We start from the raw sequence: 17,438 nt of genomic DNA on the forward strand, positions 1-17,438 counted from the left end.
TAAAATTATGTGGCTTGACTCTCTAATTTTTGGTTTGAGGTGTGGTAGGAATTTCCTTTGCATGAAGGGGTGGTTGAAGATTATTTTTAACATCATCCATCAAACTCTGTTTGTTTTACTGTCAGTGCCAGTTCTTATATTACTTTAATTTGTTTATTGTCTGAAAATCCATTAAAAGTGTTTTACCATGTAGTCTTAGATTTTTCACCACTGTGTTTACATTATTAAACATCTGTCGGTCTAGTTATAAACTGAATTTTAGAGATTATACATGTAAATTTTAACATAACTCTATTACTTATCATTTGGGATCACTGTGTATGGATGGATGACTCAAAGATGAATATTTGAATTGGCTGAATGTAAACACACTTTCCACAATTTAATAGTACATGAAATTAAATGCATATATAATGCTATCCTGTGTAGACTTCTTCAGAAGTAAGTGTCACTATGTCACTTTTTGGTGAGGTTTTGCTGTTTGTTCTGTGTCGTCAAGTCATCTTCACCTTATCCAGTTCTATAATTGATAGATCTCCAAGAGATCCTATTAGAATCTGGCATGGTAATTTTTTGAAAATTTAGACATATAATTTACTTTACTGAATCAATCCATTTTTAATATGGTCTTCCCTTTTTCCCTTTTTTGACTTCTAGTGAGAGCTTACCGGTAATTTGATCCAGTTATTATTTGGCAGTCCATCATATCTGTAAAACCCTCCTCAAGCAACACATTTCAGTGAGTTGCATTTTGGGGGTTATGGCTGATCCTGCCTGTGCAATGGTATATCTTTATACTTGAGAATCTTAACTAGTTTTTTCATGGCTACTCCTCCAGGTCTTATTTTTTTCAGATTTCTTGATTACAGTTTTTATTTGGATTGATGCTGAGAAATTATACAGAAAATGTTTACCATTTTCAATATCTCCCTCATCAGCTTTACAGTAATGAAAATATTTTGTCATCATTACTTTTGTATTAAAGTTTAGCTATAACCTGCTTTGACTCTTTTTTCCTTCATTTTGCTCAATAGTTGTTCTAAGATTTTGATATATTTTTGCATTCTTGTCTGACACTCTTGTCAATGGAAAATGATGTCTTTATCCTGTCCTAACAATGGTCTTTTGTATACTCCTACTAATTGAATACAATGCAAATGCATAGACAAATCCTGCTGTAGCCTCCCACCATTTCACGGTTCACCTTATTAAACTTGGTCGATTGATACTGTAATACCACATAGTATCCATGGTTTAAATTCTGAATGTGGCTCACCATTGAAACACATAATGCTCTGGAATCTTTCACAGGGAGCACTTTGGGGTATTGGTTTGTATTTGTGTTGTTTTTGCTTGCAGTTTTCTGTATTTGAAACCATGATTTATCATCCCTCAGAAAAATTAGCTGTTTTGTTTACGTATTTCTTCTTTAATAAAAGCAAAATAGGATAGTCCTTATCTACATCAAACCCATATCTGTTGTATCAAATGATTAACAATAGGGTCACATTTGAGCTAACTATTGGACCTATGAGCAAATTGTAAGAAATATCCATCAAACCCGGATAGTAAATCAGAAGAAACAAATACAGAGAGTATCAGTTTGATACATAGTGGAAAATGACAGCATTATTAAGAACTCATTCCAACTTCTTCTAACAAAACTGGAATTGTCTTTTTCAATGCAAAGTTTTGACTGTTTCCCTACTAAATGAAGCAAGTACTTTCCAGCTAATCTTCACTGTCCACATGGCTCTAGAGAAAACATCCCTGTTTATACCTTCCTAAACAACCTGGCAACATTGGAGAGAGTCTAACTGAAACTGATCCAAACACACAGAATAAGAGACCATTAATGACCCTTTTGGCTTAGTCTCCACATTAATTGCTATACAAATTGGATACAGTTTATCACAGCAGGCTCTTATCTCTTGATGGACTGTACAACATGGTCAGGAGTAAATAGCTTGCAAACCTCTGGAACATCTCCCATGGAAGACATGGAGCAGATGGAACATTGGTGGTGAAGGGGAAAAACACTTTCTACTGCTACTAGAACAGTGGATTAGATCTTCAAATGGGCTCCATGTATTTGCCTGGATACAGCTGGGTTTTCCATCTTTTGCAATCTGTATTCTTCTTTTGTTACACTTCTTCATTTGCAGCTGCTCTGTAAACAAGAAAGAATGTGTAGGAGAGGAATTACCACCTCTATGCTGAAAATCAATTCTAATTTCTCCCTAAGGAGAGACCTTTTAAAAAATTCCCCACCCTTACTAACCGCGTTCTCTCTTCAGTATATCACATATATTATTCATCCTTTACTTAGTCTATAGCTAAGATATCTACAGCCATTTTATTGTGCATTGCTATATAACATAATATTCCTTCTCTTAGGGAAGGGAAATTTCCACCCTGTTTAAAAGAAGTAATAGTTAGACCATTGCTGATCCTGCCTTGAGCCACAGGGAGAAACTGGTAATAAAGGCATTTTTGTTGTTGTTGTTATAAATTGAATACAGTTTGTGTATCTAAGTATGTTTAAGTTGTCTGTTGGCTGGTGATGATACCATTTATTTCATAGTTTTTTCTTAGGCAGAAAATACTCAGAGGTGATTTAGTCAGTTCCTTTCTCTGAAATACAGCCTACATCACTTGGTATTCCTTGGCAGTTCTCCATCCAGAGATTAACCTGCTTAGCTTCCAAGATAGGCAGGATCTTACCTCTAGGGTATTTAGACCCTATGCTTCCCTCCATAAATTGTAGGGGCAAACTAAACTTGAGGTCTCTGTGATCATTAGAAAAGGTCTAGAGCAGGGGTCCCAAACTAAGGCCCACAGGCCAGATACAACCCTCCAAGGTCATTTACCCACCACTCACCCTAAACTTTAGACTTAGATGTGTCCTAAGTCTGAAAGGATTTGAAGGCACACAACAACATCCTAATTAACTTGACTATCTCATCACCCAAAAGTAGACCCACACTTCACATGAAATACTAGTAAGTTTATGTTGGTTACAATTGTTCTTCATTTAAAAATTTGTATTATTCCTTCATTTTTTGGCATTATAAATAAGATATGTGCAGTATGCATAGGAATTTTTTCTTTTTCTTTTCCAAAGTATAGTCCATCCCCCCACCAGTCTGAGGCCCTCAGTGTAAGCTTTGAGGACCCTTGGTCTAGAGGGTTTGGAGAAACTCTCTGGGAATGTAGTCTGGCTCTGGGCAGAGTAGTGAACCAATCTCATCTAAGAGAAGAAAAAATATTGATGAATTGAAAGGTTTTAAAAGTATGGTGTGCATCTTAGGGTGTAAAAAGGCAAGAAGATAAACACAGGAAAATGGTGGTTATTTAGTTATGGAAGTTGCAAATTCCATCTTGTAAATAAGTATACAGTAGAGTCTCACTTATCCAAGCCTCTGGATTATCCAAGCCATTTTTGTAGTTAATGTTTTTAATATATCGTGATATTTTGGTGCTAAATTCGTAAATACAGTAATTACAACATAACCTTACTGCATATTGAACTACTTTTTCTGTCAAATTTGTTGTATAACATGATGTTTTGGTGCTTAATTTGTAAAATCATAACCTAATTTGATGTTTAATAGGCTTTTCCTGAATCTCTCCTCATTATCCAAGATATTCGCTTATCCAAGCTTCTGCCGGCCCGTTTAGCTTGGAGAAGTGAGACTCTACTGTATTTGCATACAAGTTGGCTTTACAAGGTCAGGTTTTGGAACAAACATTATGGATTTTGATATGACTCATGGATAAATCAAGGGATATTCTGCAGAGAGGGGAAGCAGCAGTGCCGCTTCAGAGGGCCTGTCATCAGAACACAAGCACATGTACACACGCAAAAGGGTAAAAAAACCTTTGTGGCTGTGAGGAGTCAAAACACATTTTATTGTTCTCAAGCAAACCTTTTTACTAAGTAACAGGCAAAAACAGGAAAATTCTGGAATATGACACTGTGCATATATATCTTTCCTACTTGCACAGTGAAGAGTAAATCTGAGACAATCTGTTTACTCCTGCATGAACCAGCCAAAACCAGTTCAAGGTGACCTGGTGACCATATAGCCCCCATCATATTTTGTAAGCAGAGGTAATGAAAGGGACAAGGTGCAGGGTAAATGTAAGCAAGCACTCAAAATGGAAACACTTTGGCTCAGAGCTAAAGTTTCACAAAATGTTAAATCTCACAACAGTAGTTAGTCCTTGATGTCTCAGAAGCTCTCTGGGCATTCTTGAAGCTCAGCATAACTTGGGACTGCCTGTAGAGTGGAAGGAATATGATGAAAACATTTATAATCTGGATCATTTTAATGAGTTTTATTGCAGAAATATGGGCACACCTAGACTGCCTAAGTCTCAGATTTTGTTCCTGTTCTTTCCCACCCAGAGGACCTTTTGATTGGCCACCTCAAGATTGTGGAATGACCTGACAGAAAAACTTCGACAGTTAAACCAGCTGTCAGAATTTAAGACACAACTTCAAACCTATCTCTCCTGGCATGTCTACCCAGTCAATTTTAACTTGTGAATTTCAACCTGCATTTTATCTCTGTGTATTTTAATATGTATTTTAATAGTGCTTTGTTTTACTGCGCTGTTTTAACTGTGTTGTACCCCACCTCAAGCCGCAAGGAGAGGCAGGTAATAAATTCTTCTTCTTCCTCTTCTTCAGCTCCATACAGGTTTTGCTTATCCTAGAATGCTTTCTGTCAGTCCTTGGTACTACCACAGACTTTTTATATCAGCTCCCCCCCCCCCCCCCCAGGTCAATTTATTTCAACGCCGTATAAAAGCAGAAAGAATAGGGACAAAATCTGGAACTTTTTAGCCTGCTTGGATGTGTCCTATGATGGTTATTTGATGTGTTTAAAAACAAGAGTGAACCATTTTGAACCAGTACAGTGCTTACATGGTCAAATATATATTCTAAGAAAGAAAAATTAATTTATAGAATATATACATCTACTCAGTGAGGGATGAAAATAAAATTAATTTAAACAGGTATCGTTCTACAAAATATGAATCCAACACAAGTATTGAACCAAAAATAATGAAGTAATACAGTTTTTTAGAATAATACTGAGAAACTTTACCCTGCACATTTTTTGCGGGAGATATTTACCATGTTCTTTTTGATACAATATTTTCCAGAAACTACTAAACCATCTGTCATGTTACATTGGAGCCTGCTTTGGGTAATGTAGCTGAAATAAGAGCTTGTCTTCTAGAATAAGTGTAATCTTTATTGATGTGGGATCATGTAAAATCCAAGAAAGTGGAGTCTACTCTTTGATCCTCCTCAGAAGCCATATAGTGATAACTCTTAAACTTCATTTGTACTGAAGTAATTCTGACTCCTCAAAGCATATGCTGTTGAGATAATTTTATGGGACACATTTTAAGGTTTGTGCTGGCTAACTGAATAATTTTGTCAGCTTTGTCTATATAGAAGTTTGTTATTCCTCCACTAATTATTCAGGCTTTCCCCCTATTAATATGAATATTATACTTTTAAAATTGAAATAGTACAAGCAATGTTAAATGACCGATCATGTAAGGTAAATGTTACGAGCGTCTTCACAGATTGTTTGAGACAGTGGAATGTGATACGTGGCATTTGGAGTTGAAGCCAGTTGTTCGCTTGCTGTAGAACACTTCCATATGTTTCCTGTTAGCAGCTTTGTTCTCAAAACTAGAGTCTTTCCAGAAACAAATAGAAAGCAGATTCCTCAGCTTTACTAAACACAAATGAATGCAAAAAGTGTTCCTAGTGTCTTTCTGTTGTGTAACTTTATTTTGTAAAATGTATACAATAATAGTTTAGAAAAGCAAAAGTAAAGAATGATTTGCATCTTTTGCACTGTAGCCCTCTGTTTATTTGGGAGCAATATGCTATGTAACTTGTTTTCTAAACATAATGGACAGCTATCGGCATTTGTTGATATGTATACAGCATTTGTTTACATTATTTTAATATGTTGTAAGCCGTTTTGGGTCCTGTGAGGGAAATGGGATATGAATAAAGATTTATTATTATAATATTATTATTATTATCAGCAAATACTTTGCATTATTAAAGTAGGAGAAATTTTGAAAAAACAAATAACACTTTTTCCTACATTAATTGTAGATTTACAGTACAATTGTATATCTGTCTACTCACAAGTGAATTTATATGAGTTCAGTGAGACTGCCACCATCATTAGTCCAGATAGTCAGGATAGGATTGCAGCCCTAAACAAGACAAACTACTGGGTAAAGCCCTGCTTCTGTTAGTCAGTTATTCCCAAGCCTTTTCTCAGATTGTTTGATGAATCATTGAAGTTTTCCTAAACATGCTCATTTAGTTACAGTAGTTTGCTTTGGTTTTTGTCTCCTGCTGGGTAAAGTAGCAACCAGACTTATTCTACTGCTCTTAAAGAGCATTTATGGGCTACTTCTATAACAGGAGTTTGAGTCATGATGCAATGGTATGAAGTAGGTTAAAGTACTTGCCATCAGTTTTAGTATGACTACAGAGTATGACTACATCTGGCTATGTATCTTAGAGTATGCTGCTGTAGTGCCCTTAGACTCTTGCTAACATATGTTGCCAGATTTTTTGGAAATTACAATGCCACTGTTGGAGATAGGTAGCCAAAAATCTTTTGTTATGTCAAAACTAATAACTAGTTTTGCACTAAGATTTTATATCATTCTGTACTGTACAGAATATTGTAAACCCAATGTGATGTTCAGCACATGAATATTTCTCCCACAGCATACTCTGATTCTTAAAAAACATTTTGAGGAGTTTTCTAGGCTTATAGAGGAGGTTTTGTGATCCTTGAGAGCTATAGAATGGAACGGGAACATGGTGTCGCATCCACTTATGCTAGATTTTACTCTTTCATGACCACAAATCTGTTCTTGAATATTAATAATATTCTGCACTAGAATTTCCAAATGTATACTAAATTGAAAGAGCTAATTGTGCAAAGGAAATGCACACAAAAACCCAATTTATTAAATATGGCAAGTAAAACCCAGCAGAAAAGATAGTAGACAGTATTCAGGAGCAATCACAACTAGGTTAGATATTGAATTGAAAACCATAGACTTCTGATAATGCACATGCACAAAAGGAGTCATATTTATTTACATAAGGGTGAAAAAAACAATGTAACAAAATCAGTTTGGGAATATAAACACCAGGCAGAAAATAAATGTTTACTAGTCTAACACTAGCTTTGGGAGTCTTCAACATTCAATCTCTTGTAGGCACGGCTCAGGATTTCATGGCCTCAATGACAACCATGGGGCTGTCCCATCATAAGGCAAGGCACACTTTGGAGTTTGTTTCGTAGAGCGAAGGGAGACATAAACTGATGGAAGAAAAACTGTTTATAGTTCCATTGTCATGGTCAGATCATTCCTTGGTCAGGTTTAGACTCACTGGGAGCCCTACCCTCCACAAAGATGGCGGATCCATTAAGATGGTCCACCCCAAGAGACTTGTGGATCCAGATGGATTCCTAATGTCTCTTGGGGAGTTTCCAGCTACCAGGGTAGGTGGGCCTATTGATGCTCTGGTTGACCTCTGGAATACGGAGGCGACCTGAGCTGTCAATACAACTGCTCTGAAGTGCCCCCTTCTCAGATGTAAAGCTAAATCAGCCCCCTGGTTCTCCAGGGAGCTATTAGTGATGAAACAGAAAGGAAGGAGACGAGTGGCAAAAGAATCAAAACGAATCCGATCTCCAGAAGGTGAAGCTCCATCAAAAGGCCTATAGCGAAGCCATAGAGGCAGTGAAAAACTCCATGTTTACAACATCTATTACCGCTGCCAAAAAGATCTTCTGAACTTTTCAGAGTGGTCAAAGGGCTTATAAACCCTAAAGCAGAAGATCACCTATTCCACACTATCGGCCATTGTGAAAACTTCGCTCACCACTTCGCAGATAAGATCAGTCGGATTTGGGATGATTTGGACATCACTATTCAGCTCTGGTGGATGTAGCCAGGACACTGTCTTGTCTGGTTTTAATGGATTCGTTTCAGTTGGTTTTGTCTGAGGGCCACCTCCTGTATTTTGAACCCTTGCCCATATTGGCTGGTAAAACAGGCCAGAGGGAGCGCTGAAAGAATCTGTGGTGAGACCGCTTTGAAAAAACAATCCCTTAATCCTACTAATTTGGACAGCTATAGGTCAGTATCAAATTTGTCTTTTATTAGTAAGATCTTGGAATGCGTGGTGGCTAATCAACTCCAAAGATTTTTGGAGGAAGCTGATTTTCTCGATCAATTTCAATCTGGCTCCAGGCCGAATGTAAACAGTTTTGGTTGCCTTGGGGGAACTGGACAGGGAGAGTGTGACCCTGCTGGTCCTCTTAGATCTCTCAGCAGCTTTTGATACCATGGTATCCTTCTGGAGCGACCGGAAGGGATGGGACTTGGGGGTACTGTACTGCAGTGGTTGCAGTCCTTCCTTATGGGACGTCTCTAGAAGATGGTGTTGGGGGAGTCCTTCTCAGCCCCATGGCCTGTGGAATATGGGGTCCCACAGGGCTCATCACTGTCCCTAATGTTATTTAACATCTACATGAAACTGCTGGGAGAGATCATCCAGAATTTTGGAATTCAATACTATTTGTACGCATATGATGACCAACTCCATTAGTCCTTTCCATCTGACTCCAAGGAAGTAATTCCGCACCTAAACCGTTGCCTGAAGGCGTTAATGAACTGGATGAAGACAAACGAATTGAAGCTTAATCCAGATAAAACTGAAGTATTGCAGGTCTCGCGTAAGATCAATCTGGAAATAGAGTTGGAAACTTGAGGTGGATGGGGTTACACTCCTCCTGAAACCTCAGGTTCACAGTTTGGGGATGGTCCTGGACTCCACCATGAATCTGGAAGCTCAGGTGAAGGCGGTGACCAGACCTGCCTTCACACAATTAAAACTTGTGCGCCAGCTGCACCAATTTCTGAAGAAATCCGACTTGGCCACAGTGGTACACACAATGATTATATCTCAGTTAAACTGTTGCAATGTGCTGTATGTGGAACTGTCCTTAAAAAGCATCCGGAAACTTCAATTGGTTCAGAGAACAGCAGCCAGATTGCTCATCGGAGCTGACTCCGGGGAGCATACTACCCCCTTGCTGAGACAGCTCCACTGGCTCCTGATTAGTTTCCAGCCCAATATAAGGTGCTGGTTTTAACCAATAAAGCCTTTCACAGCTTCGGTCAAGGCTACTTCAGATACTGTGTGTCCTACCATATAGACCAGGCAGACCCTTAAGATCTAGCACTGAGATTCTTATTTCCACCCAGCTCAGGGACAGGCTTCATGTAGAAACATCCAGAGAGGGCACTTTTTCGAGCACACTTCCTGAAGCAATTAGAGCAGGCCCCCACCCTCATGTCTTTTAGGGAAAAACCGAAGACCTTCCTGTTTGGAATAGTTTTTATTGAATTGTAACAGAATCCTAGGATTTTACAGTGCTTATACTATTTTATCACCATATGATAATTTTTAAACTGTTTTAATTTAATGTAATGGCGATTGTAATGTTCTACAGTGAAGTATTTTTGTAACAAATCTGGGTTATCTTGTCAATGTTTTTTTATTATATAATAATAATAATAATAATTCTTGTACCCCGCCTCCATCTCCCCGTGGGGGCTTACAAATGCAGAACAAAAGTACAATAACATCAGGAACTGAACAACAATGCAAATAAATATTTTAAAAGACATAAATAAAATGACAACCATTAATAAAACACAGGTTAAAATACAGCAATAGAGTCATAAAAATGGACTGGGCAAAAGTGCACTAAGAAAGACTTGTAAACATGGTGAAAGTTAAAGTGCTTTAAGATCATGGGGGAGAAACATTAAAAAGGGGGGTGAACCCTGAGACTAGTACGGGAAGTTTATTATTGCAAATAGGTGGTACTTATTCAAAAGGCTGAATGAAGAGCCATGTTTTCAGGCTCTTCCTGAAGACTTCCAGAGTGGAAGCTTGCCTAATTTTCCTGGGGAGCGCGTTCCAGAGCCGGGGGGCCACAACGGAGAAGACCCTTTCCCTCGTCCCATCCAACCGCACTTGTAACGGAGGCGGAAGCGAGAGAAGGGCCTCCCCCGACAAACGAAGAGATTGTGCGGGTTCGTAGGGGGAAATGCGGTCACGAAGGTAGTTGGGTCCCAATCCGTTTAGGGCTATGTAGGTCATCACCTGTACCTTGAATTGGGTCTGGAAAATAAACAGCAGCCAGTGGAACTCCTTAAACCGGGGGGGGGGGGGGGGTAGACCGCTCCCTGTAATTTGCTCCAGTTAGAAGCCTGGCTGCCAAATGCTGGACTAACTGAAGTTTCCGGGCAGTTTTCAAGGGCAGCCCCACATATAGTGCGTTGCAATAATCCAACCTTGAGGTAACTAAGGCATGGACCACTGTAGCCAGATGTTTTTCATTATATTCTATGTTTTAATTATGTTGTAAGCCACCTTGAGTCTGTTAGAGAAAGGCAGCACAGAAATCCCGTAAATAAATAATAAATGAATCACACAATTTGTATTGAACACTTGAATCTGACAGAAGAAAGTTCTCAGAACAAAAGGATAAACAAGAATTGAATCATGGGGATGTGAGGCTGAGAAATAAACTCATTCTTATAGCAAATCCCCACAATAACTCAGATGAGCTTAATTATCCAGTGGGAAGTCAGAAAATCCCAACTATTCTAGCATCTTGGCATATCTTCTAGTTCCCACCAGAGCTCTGATGAGGTCATACATTGTCTAATTAACAGACCTTCAAATAACCTTGAACAACTTGCAACAAGTAATAGCACAAGTGCTTAGAGAACACTATGTTGTTATAAAATGGATTCCCCAGGAAGATCTTTTCTGTTTTAATAACTGCCTTTCAAGATCTTTAAGTAGAAACAAAATTTATTGTTGGATTAACGCACAATAGGGACACCTGGAGCAGTGCATGTTCGCACTCTAAGCAGGAAACCTGTAGACGTTTTACACATGCCTAAAAGTCTCTATGGAAGTCTTTGGACATTTTTGACAAATTCACATTCAGTTCAAGGTTGCAGAAAAGAAGTTGTACATGTGGCGCCTTTCCATATGTAGATATGAGTACATGAATGCATGTGCACATTTGATTGCTAATTTGGGTGTGGTAATTCAAGGGTTGCATAGCACAGTCAGAAATGTACACTATGCAATCCCAGTGCAGAATTGTGGCCCTGATGCCTTAACTTGTCTATTTCTGATTGACTTGTCATTGAGTCATCCAGTGACCTGGCAGGAAGGGGAAAAATTAAACCTATGGCTCATATCATGAACTACATATATAATTCATCACAGTAAAATAAAGAGATGTTTGGCTGTCAGATTAAGCAATAAGATGCTCTGATTTTTTAAAGCTTCCAAATGTATTTTTGTTGGCATGTGAAAAACTACATTCTTTGTCAACTCCATGTCATATACTAACTAAGCACACATAACTTCATCATGTACATACCTAGTTTTGTTATCTACCGTGTTAGGATGTGTTAGGATTTCAAAACCAGCAAAATAATGTTAATGTCAGAACTGACAATTTACAAACAACAAAAACCTCAAGCTGAGAAGGTATTTATTCAGAGTTGAAACATGATTTAGGAGTGACTTTGAACATGATTTAGGAATGTACATGCACCACAAGATTTTTTTAAAATCTACATGATCTTGATTTCTGAAAAAAAGGTTTTATGGAAACCTAACTGGTGCATTTCATTTTTTAAAAGAGGCCTAAAGATGCTGGCATTATACTGCCATCCTTTGGTGTGACTCAGTAACTAAGAAGGAAACAAATAAGAATTTCAATCATAAGAGTACTTTAGGCAATCTTCTGAATAACTGTATAGTATGCATTTTCTGCAGAAATAGTTGATAAGCCACCAACAATGTCAAATAAACACTGCTTTCTGTGCCCTTACTCCTTTCTGAGTTTCTCCATGTGCCATCAAATTGCTTAGAGCAGGGTTCAAGGAAAGCGGGAGATTTGCTTTCCATCAGTAGTGTTGGTTTCACTGGCAAATTGACCCTGTGGGATGTAGTATTAAAGGTATTAGAAATTGGGTTTTCAGCTTAATTCTGTATGCATTTTATATGACAATGCATAACATTTTTTGTTTTACACATACTACAATAGTATGTTTATGGCATTTGTAAAATTACAAGTAAAAAGGATGCAATAAGTAATTTAATTGAGCAAACTTATTATCTAAAGCAGGGGTCCCCAAACTTTTTTAGTGGAGGGCCGATTCACAGTCCCTCAGACTGTTGGGGGGCCAGACTATGATGAAATAATCCAAAATTAGGATTGTTGTTGTTGTTGTGTGCCTTCAAGTCATTTCAGACTTAGGTCAACCTTAAGTCCAAAGTTTAGGACAGAGGCCAGGTCAATGACCTTGGAAGGACGCATCCGGCCCATGGGCCTTAGTTTGGGGACCCCTGATCTAGACGATCTCATAAGACCATAGATAAGCAAAGAGACCTCCAAGGACCATCTAGATGGTCTCATAAGACTATAGGTAAGGAAAGGGCCCATCAAAGGCCATCTAGATGATCTCTTAAGACCATAGATAAGCAAAGAGACCTCCAAGGACCATCTAGATGGTCTCATAAGACCATAGGTAAGGAAAGGGCCCCTCAAAGGCCATCTAGACAATTTCATAAAACCATAGGTAAGGAAAGGGACCCTCAAAGGCCATCTAGACGGTCTCATAGGATCATAGGTAACGAAAGGGACCTCCAAAAGCCATCTAGATGATCTCATAAGCTAAGCAACGAGACCTCCAAAGACCAGGTAGACTTAGGTCAACCCTAAGTCTAAGGTTTAGGACAGGGGCCAGGTCAATGGCCTTGGAGGGCCGCATCCGGCCCCCGGGCCTTAGTTTGGGGACCCCTGATCTAAAGCATTGTTACATTTCTTTGTGGGATTGGGACTGATCCGCCTGCCGTCTGCTGCCTGTTTGTAATGAAAGAAAGGAATATTTGTTAAAAACCAAATTACCTTAAAGTTAATCACAGCCTTTTTTTACTTGCTATTGCATATAAAATCCTATCATTTATTAAGTGCACAGTAGCATTAGACCTTTAAAAACACAGAAAAGTAAAGATCATTGTAAAATTGTCAGAATACAGCACTGAGGCATGGAAGCACACAAACATTATAAAGAGACTGAATAAAGAAATGACACGGTATTGTATAATTTGAAAGGGTTGTACAGTATTGGCAAAGTGATCTAAAATGAAGCATTATAAAGGCAGGTATGCTTGTACTTTGTTTTCACCTCTTGTGAGTCTGCATTCGTGCAAATAAGACTTGTACCTTCTGTAGCTGTCTGCTCCCATTTGTGTCCACTGCTAGCCTTTGGAATTGGGAACACATCATTCTGCTGTATCCACTGTTTGTAAAAAGAGTCCAGTTACTACATACATACAGATTCTCTGAGGCCAATAGTTAATTCCAACTAATATAGATCCATTAAAGTAGAGGTGGGTAAATCATGGCCCGGAGGTTGTACGTAATACACAAGGTTGGTCATTTAAACATCAGCATTTCTTTACAGTCCTTTGGACTGCCTTTTTCTGGCCTAAACAAAGAAAGGATCCTTGCAATCTGTTGTAAAAGGGAATTGGCACTTCTGAAGAGTTCCAGCAGAGAGAAGTATCTTTTTAAATAGGTTGCATGAGCCCTCTGTATTGTTTTCATTAAAAAAAATACCATGCCCATCCGTTTTTCAATCCAGAAGCAGATCTCCAGCTTTTGGGTGTTATTTTTTTTAGCAGTCTGTGCATCTCCAGAGGGTTACAGGGGTAGAAAACTAGCTCACAGACCATTGAAGTTGCCTACCCAGAATTAAAAATGTAAAGTCAGTTTATCAAAACGTGTTTAAGGTCCATCAAATCAGTGCATTGCCTCTAGCTGGGGGACAAAATTTAACTTATACTTGTTGTGGCTTGTTTTTCAGTTAGGTGGCGCTGTTAGACAATAATTAGATCTAGAAGCGAGTAGCTTTTATTTTATGATGGATAATCACAACAGAATCTGCTCAGAATGCCAGATATGTGGGAGGATAACAGATTATTCACAACTCCAAATATTCATTGCGTTTTCCACCAAAAGGAAATGCAAGAAAGATAGAGATCAAAGATACATTCTTACTACCTTATCACATTGAGAAATTTCCCAGTCACAGGACACTTCAGCCTTTTTTCAAGCATGGAGAGGCACTGAGCTCATCACATGAGTTAAACTACTTCTGGCTGTCATGCATAGCCCTACATGGTTGAAAAGGGGCGGAAGTGTCCTGAAAGGGGGAAACTCCGGCAAATTGAAATTATCAAAATTAGAAATTTCCCCCTCATAGGACACTTCATCCTCTTTTCAAGCATGGAGAGGCATGGAGCTCATCACATATTCCAGGGTTGAAAAGAGGCAGAAATGCCATGAAAGGAGGAAACTCTGAATCCAGGCCACTTCAACTGGAAAATAGGTGGGATGGGAACCATCAAATTTTCCCATCCTGTTTCATTGCCCAGCCGTTAGCAGTCTATTATATCCTATGGGGTTTGATGAAGAACAATATGATCCCATGGAAAGAAATGATTTTAACTGGGATAACTTCCTCTTGTATCCTATGCAGTTTTATGCAGAACTATCGGATTCTATGGAAAGAAGTGGTTTTAAACTGGTGTCAGTCTCCTTTATTGTAAGGGCTTTGGGCAGAGCAAGGGATGTCTTGGTTTTTGGATATTGTTGTTTCTACTGATTAAAAATGAAAAAGGTTATACTGGCCTTGTGATGAATGTAAGATTAATGTATTGCCAGCTCTTAAGTTTCCACGTGTGAGTGTGAGGGGGAGGCAGAACTCGAAACTGGACTGCTGATGATATAAGAGGGGCGATTATCTACTCTTAAAGTATTGGAATCTCAGGATATTTGTATGTGAGAATGATTAGGCTTGCCAGTTAATCTTTTAGATTATTTACTATATGTAGTCATAGATATACACACAATCCCCAAGTTACAAACAAGATAGGTTCTGTAGATTTGTTCTTAAGTTGAATGTGTATGTAAGTTGGAACAGGTACGTTTTATAAGTGTACCTCCAGCCATGTCTTTGGATAGCATAGGGAAGTATTGATACCCCTGTAGTGTTTGTTTTACTGTCTGTGCCCCGTCCAGAAACATGCGGCTCACTTTCTGTCCGTTTGATTATTGGATTTTGAAAAATCTCAAATAGTACTGGTACACAAATTTAATCTAGATTGAAGTGAAATCAAAGATTGGTGATAAAGCTTCAGTAGAGACATTTTGTTGCACCCCTACGCTACGTAGGCACCTCAAAACCACACTGGAGCCCCAGAATATAAGCAAGCAAGCTGTTTATTGAAGATTATATGCAAGCAATAGCAAAACAAAGTTCAGAGTCAGTAAAATAGGTTTAAATCCACAAGAGCAAAGTACTTGAAAATCTTGAAGCAACAGTCTATAAAAGTCACTCAAAGAACATAGTTCAAAACAGGATATCAAAGGAAGTCCCAAGAAAGGTATCAAGAATAGTCCAAACAATATTAATTCCAAGGCATGAGTCAAACAATAACCATGGGAAACAATACTAGAAAGCAAGATTAAACTCCAAGATAGTCCAAGGTATGAAGTCAATGCTGAAACACAAGACGAGGGTCTTGACTAGAATAGAAACCAAACGGCAAAGTCACTGGAATATCCAACTGGATTCACAGGCCAAAACGAGGCTGGAACTTGAAGCAAGATACACGGCTGCAGGAATACACAGGAACACGGAACAAAGATCTTCCTCTCTTGAATTAGCAGTGTTACCACCTCTGGCTGGGTTAGGGAAAGAAACCCTTTTTAGGGGAAATCCAAGGTCTTTTTCTCATGAGAAGATTTCTCATTATTTTGCTTCAAAAGCAACCGTCTGCTCCTTCTCAGAAACTCCCTTTCCCTCCTCTGGTAAGTTATCGCTGTCTTCCTGTCAAACTTATTATCTCTCTCCACTGTATCAGCTCCCACATCCAAACTAGAATGTCCATCTGACACCTGGAGATCCGACCTTGACTGCTGTGAGGAATGTGATTCAAAATGCCTGCTTGCAACCATTCTGTCTCTGGTCCCAGAATTGACTGGGACAAACTCTGGCTGCATCTCAGGCTCTGGCTGCATCTCAGACCCAAACTCAGAGTCCTCTGGAGGCTCTGGCTGCATCTCAGGCCCAAACTCAGAGTCCTCTGGCAAGGCAGGTGCCTCTGGCAAAGCAGGTGCAGGGACAATAACCGGCTGAATGGGGCCAATCTCAGGCTGGGCTACAACACATTTTTCCCCCATGGTAATTCTTTCAGGAGTGAATTTCCCTTCCGAGGGGTAGCTTTCTCTCACTTCCTGTTGTCTCTCTCCCGTTCTTAACTATGAGTAGTTTGTAAGTTGGATGTTTGTAACTCGGGAACTGTCTGTACAAACATACTCTCCTTAGGGATAGACTTTTCAATAAATAGATACATTGTTTCATTACAATATATTGCACGTAAGGTTTCATACACATATGAATACTGTGCATGGCAAATAAAGTATTCTACTTTCATAAGGACTAAATATTTATGTTACCTTCATTCCCTTAGCAATTATGTATATATAGAGGAATATTACTTCTGTAAACAATATTGGTCCAGGAACACATAGATGTCCCGGGAATTAATATCTCTGAGGTGTTTCAGCATCCAGTATAAGCATAGTAGGAAATATCTATTCTTTTTTAAAAAATTATTTTATTTATTGAAACTTATACATTCTTAAACAAATTTGCAATACAGAGTTATATATATCAAGCTCATATAGTATTTTCACTCTCTATATTACATACTCATATTATTTACCTTTTATTACCCCTCACCTAGTGCTATCCCTTCACCCCAGACCAGCCAGTTACAATATTTATTTCCAAAATTCCATTGTTTCTTTTACAGGTTTTTTCCCCTTACCTTCTACATATACAAACTCTATAAATTTTCCCCATATCTTCCCAAAATCATCCTTTTTTAATATCCCTCTTTTAGTTTTAATCTTACATGTCAATTTATCATTTATCGCAATATCCCAAATCTCCTTATACCATTCTTCCAATTGGCACTCCTCACTACCTTTCCATTTTTTGGCTATTAACAATCTTGCTGCTGTTAGCAAGTTGGCGATTAGTTCCTTTAACTCTTTTGATACTTGAATATTATCCATAAATGACAACAGTGCTATTTCAGGCGTTCCTATTATTTCTGTTTTGGTGATTCCCTTTATTTCTTTAAAAACATTCTCCCAAAATTTTTGAACATATTTACAGGACCACCA

The 17,438-nt window shown here is 38.5% G+C and overlaps 1 protein-coding gene across 1 annotated transcript in view; it reads left to right on the forward strand.

The window, feature by feature from the left end:
* The window catches only part of cenpp (centromere protein P), a 224,474-nt gene that overhangs the window by 82,715 nt on the left and 124,321 nt on the right, over positions 1-17,438 (forward strand). The window lies entirely within an intron of this gene.

The sequence above is a fragment of the Anolis carolinensis genome, chromosome 2, assembly GCF_035594765.1.
Source record: "Anolis carolinensis isolate JA03-04 chromosome 2, rAnoCar3.1.pri, whole genome shotgun sequence".
NCBI classification, from domain to species: domain Eukaryota; kingdom Metazoa; phylum Chordata; class Lepidosauria; order Squamata; family Dactyloidae; genus Anolis; species Anolis carolinensis.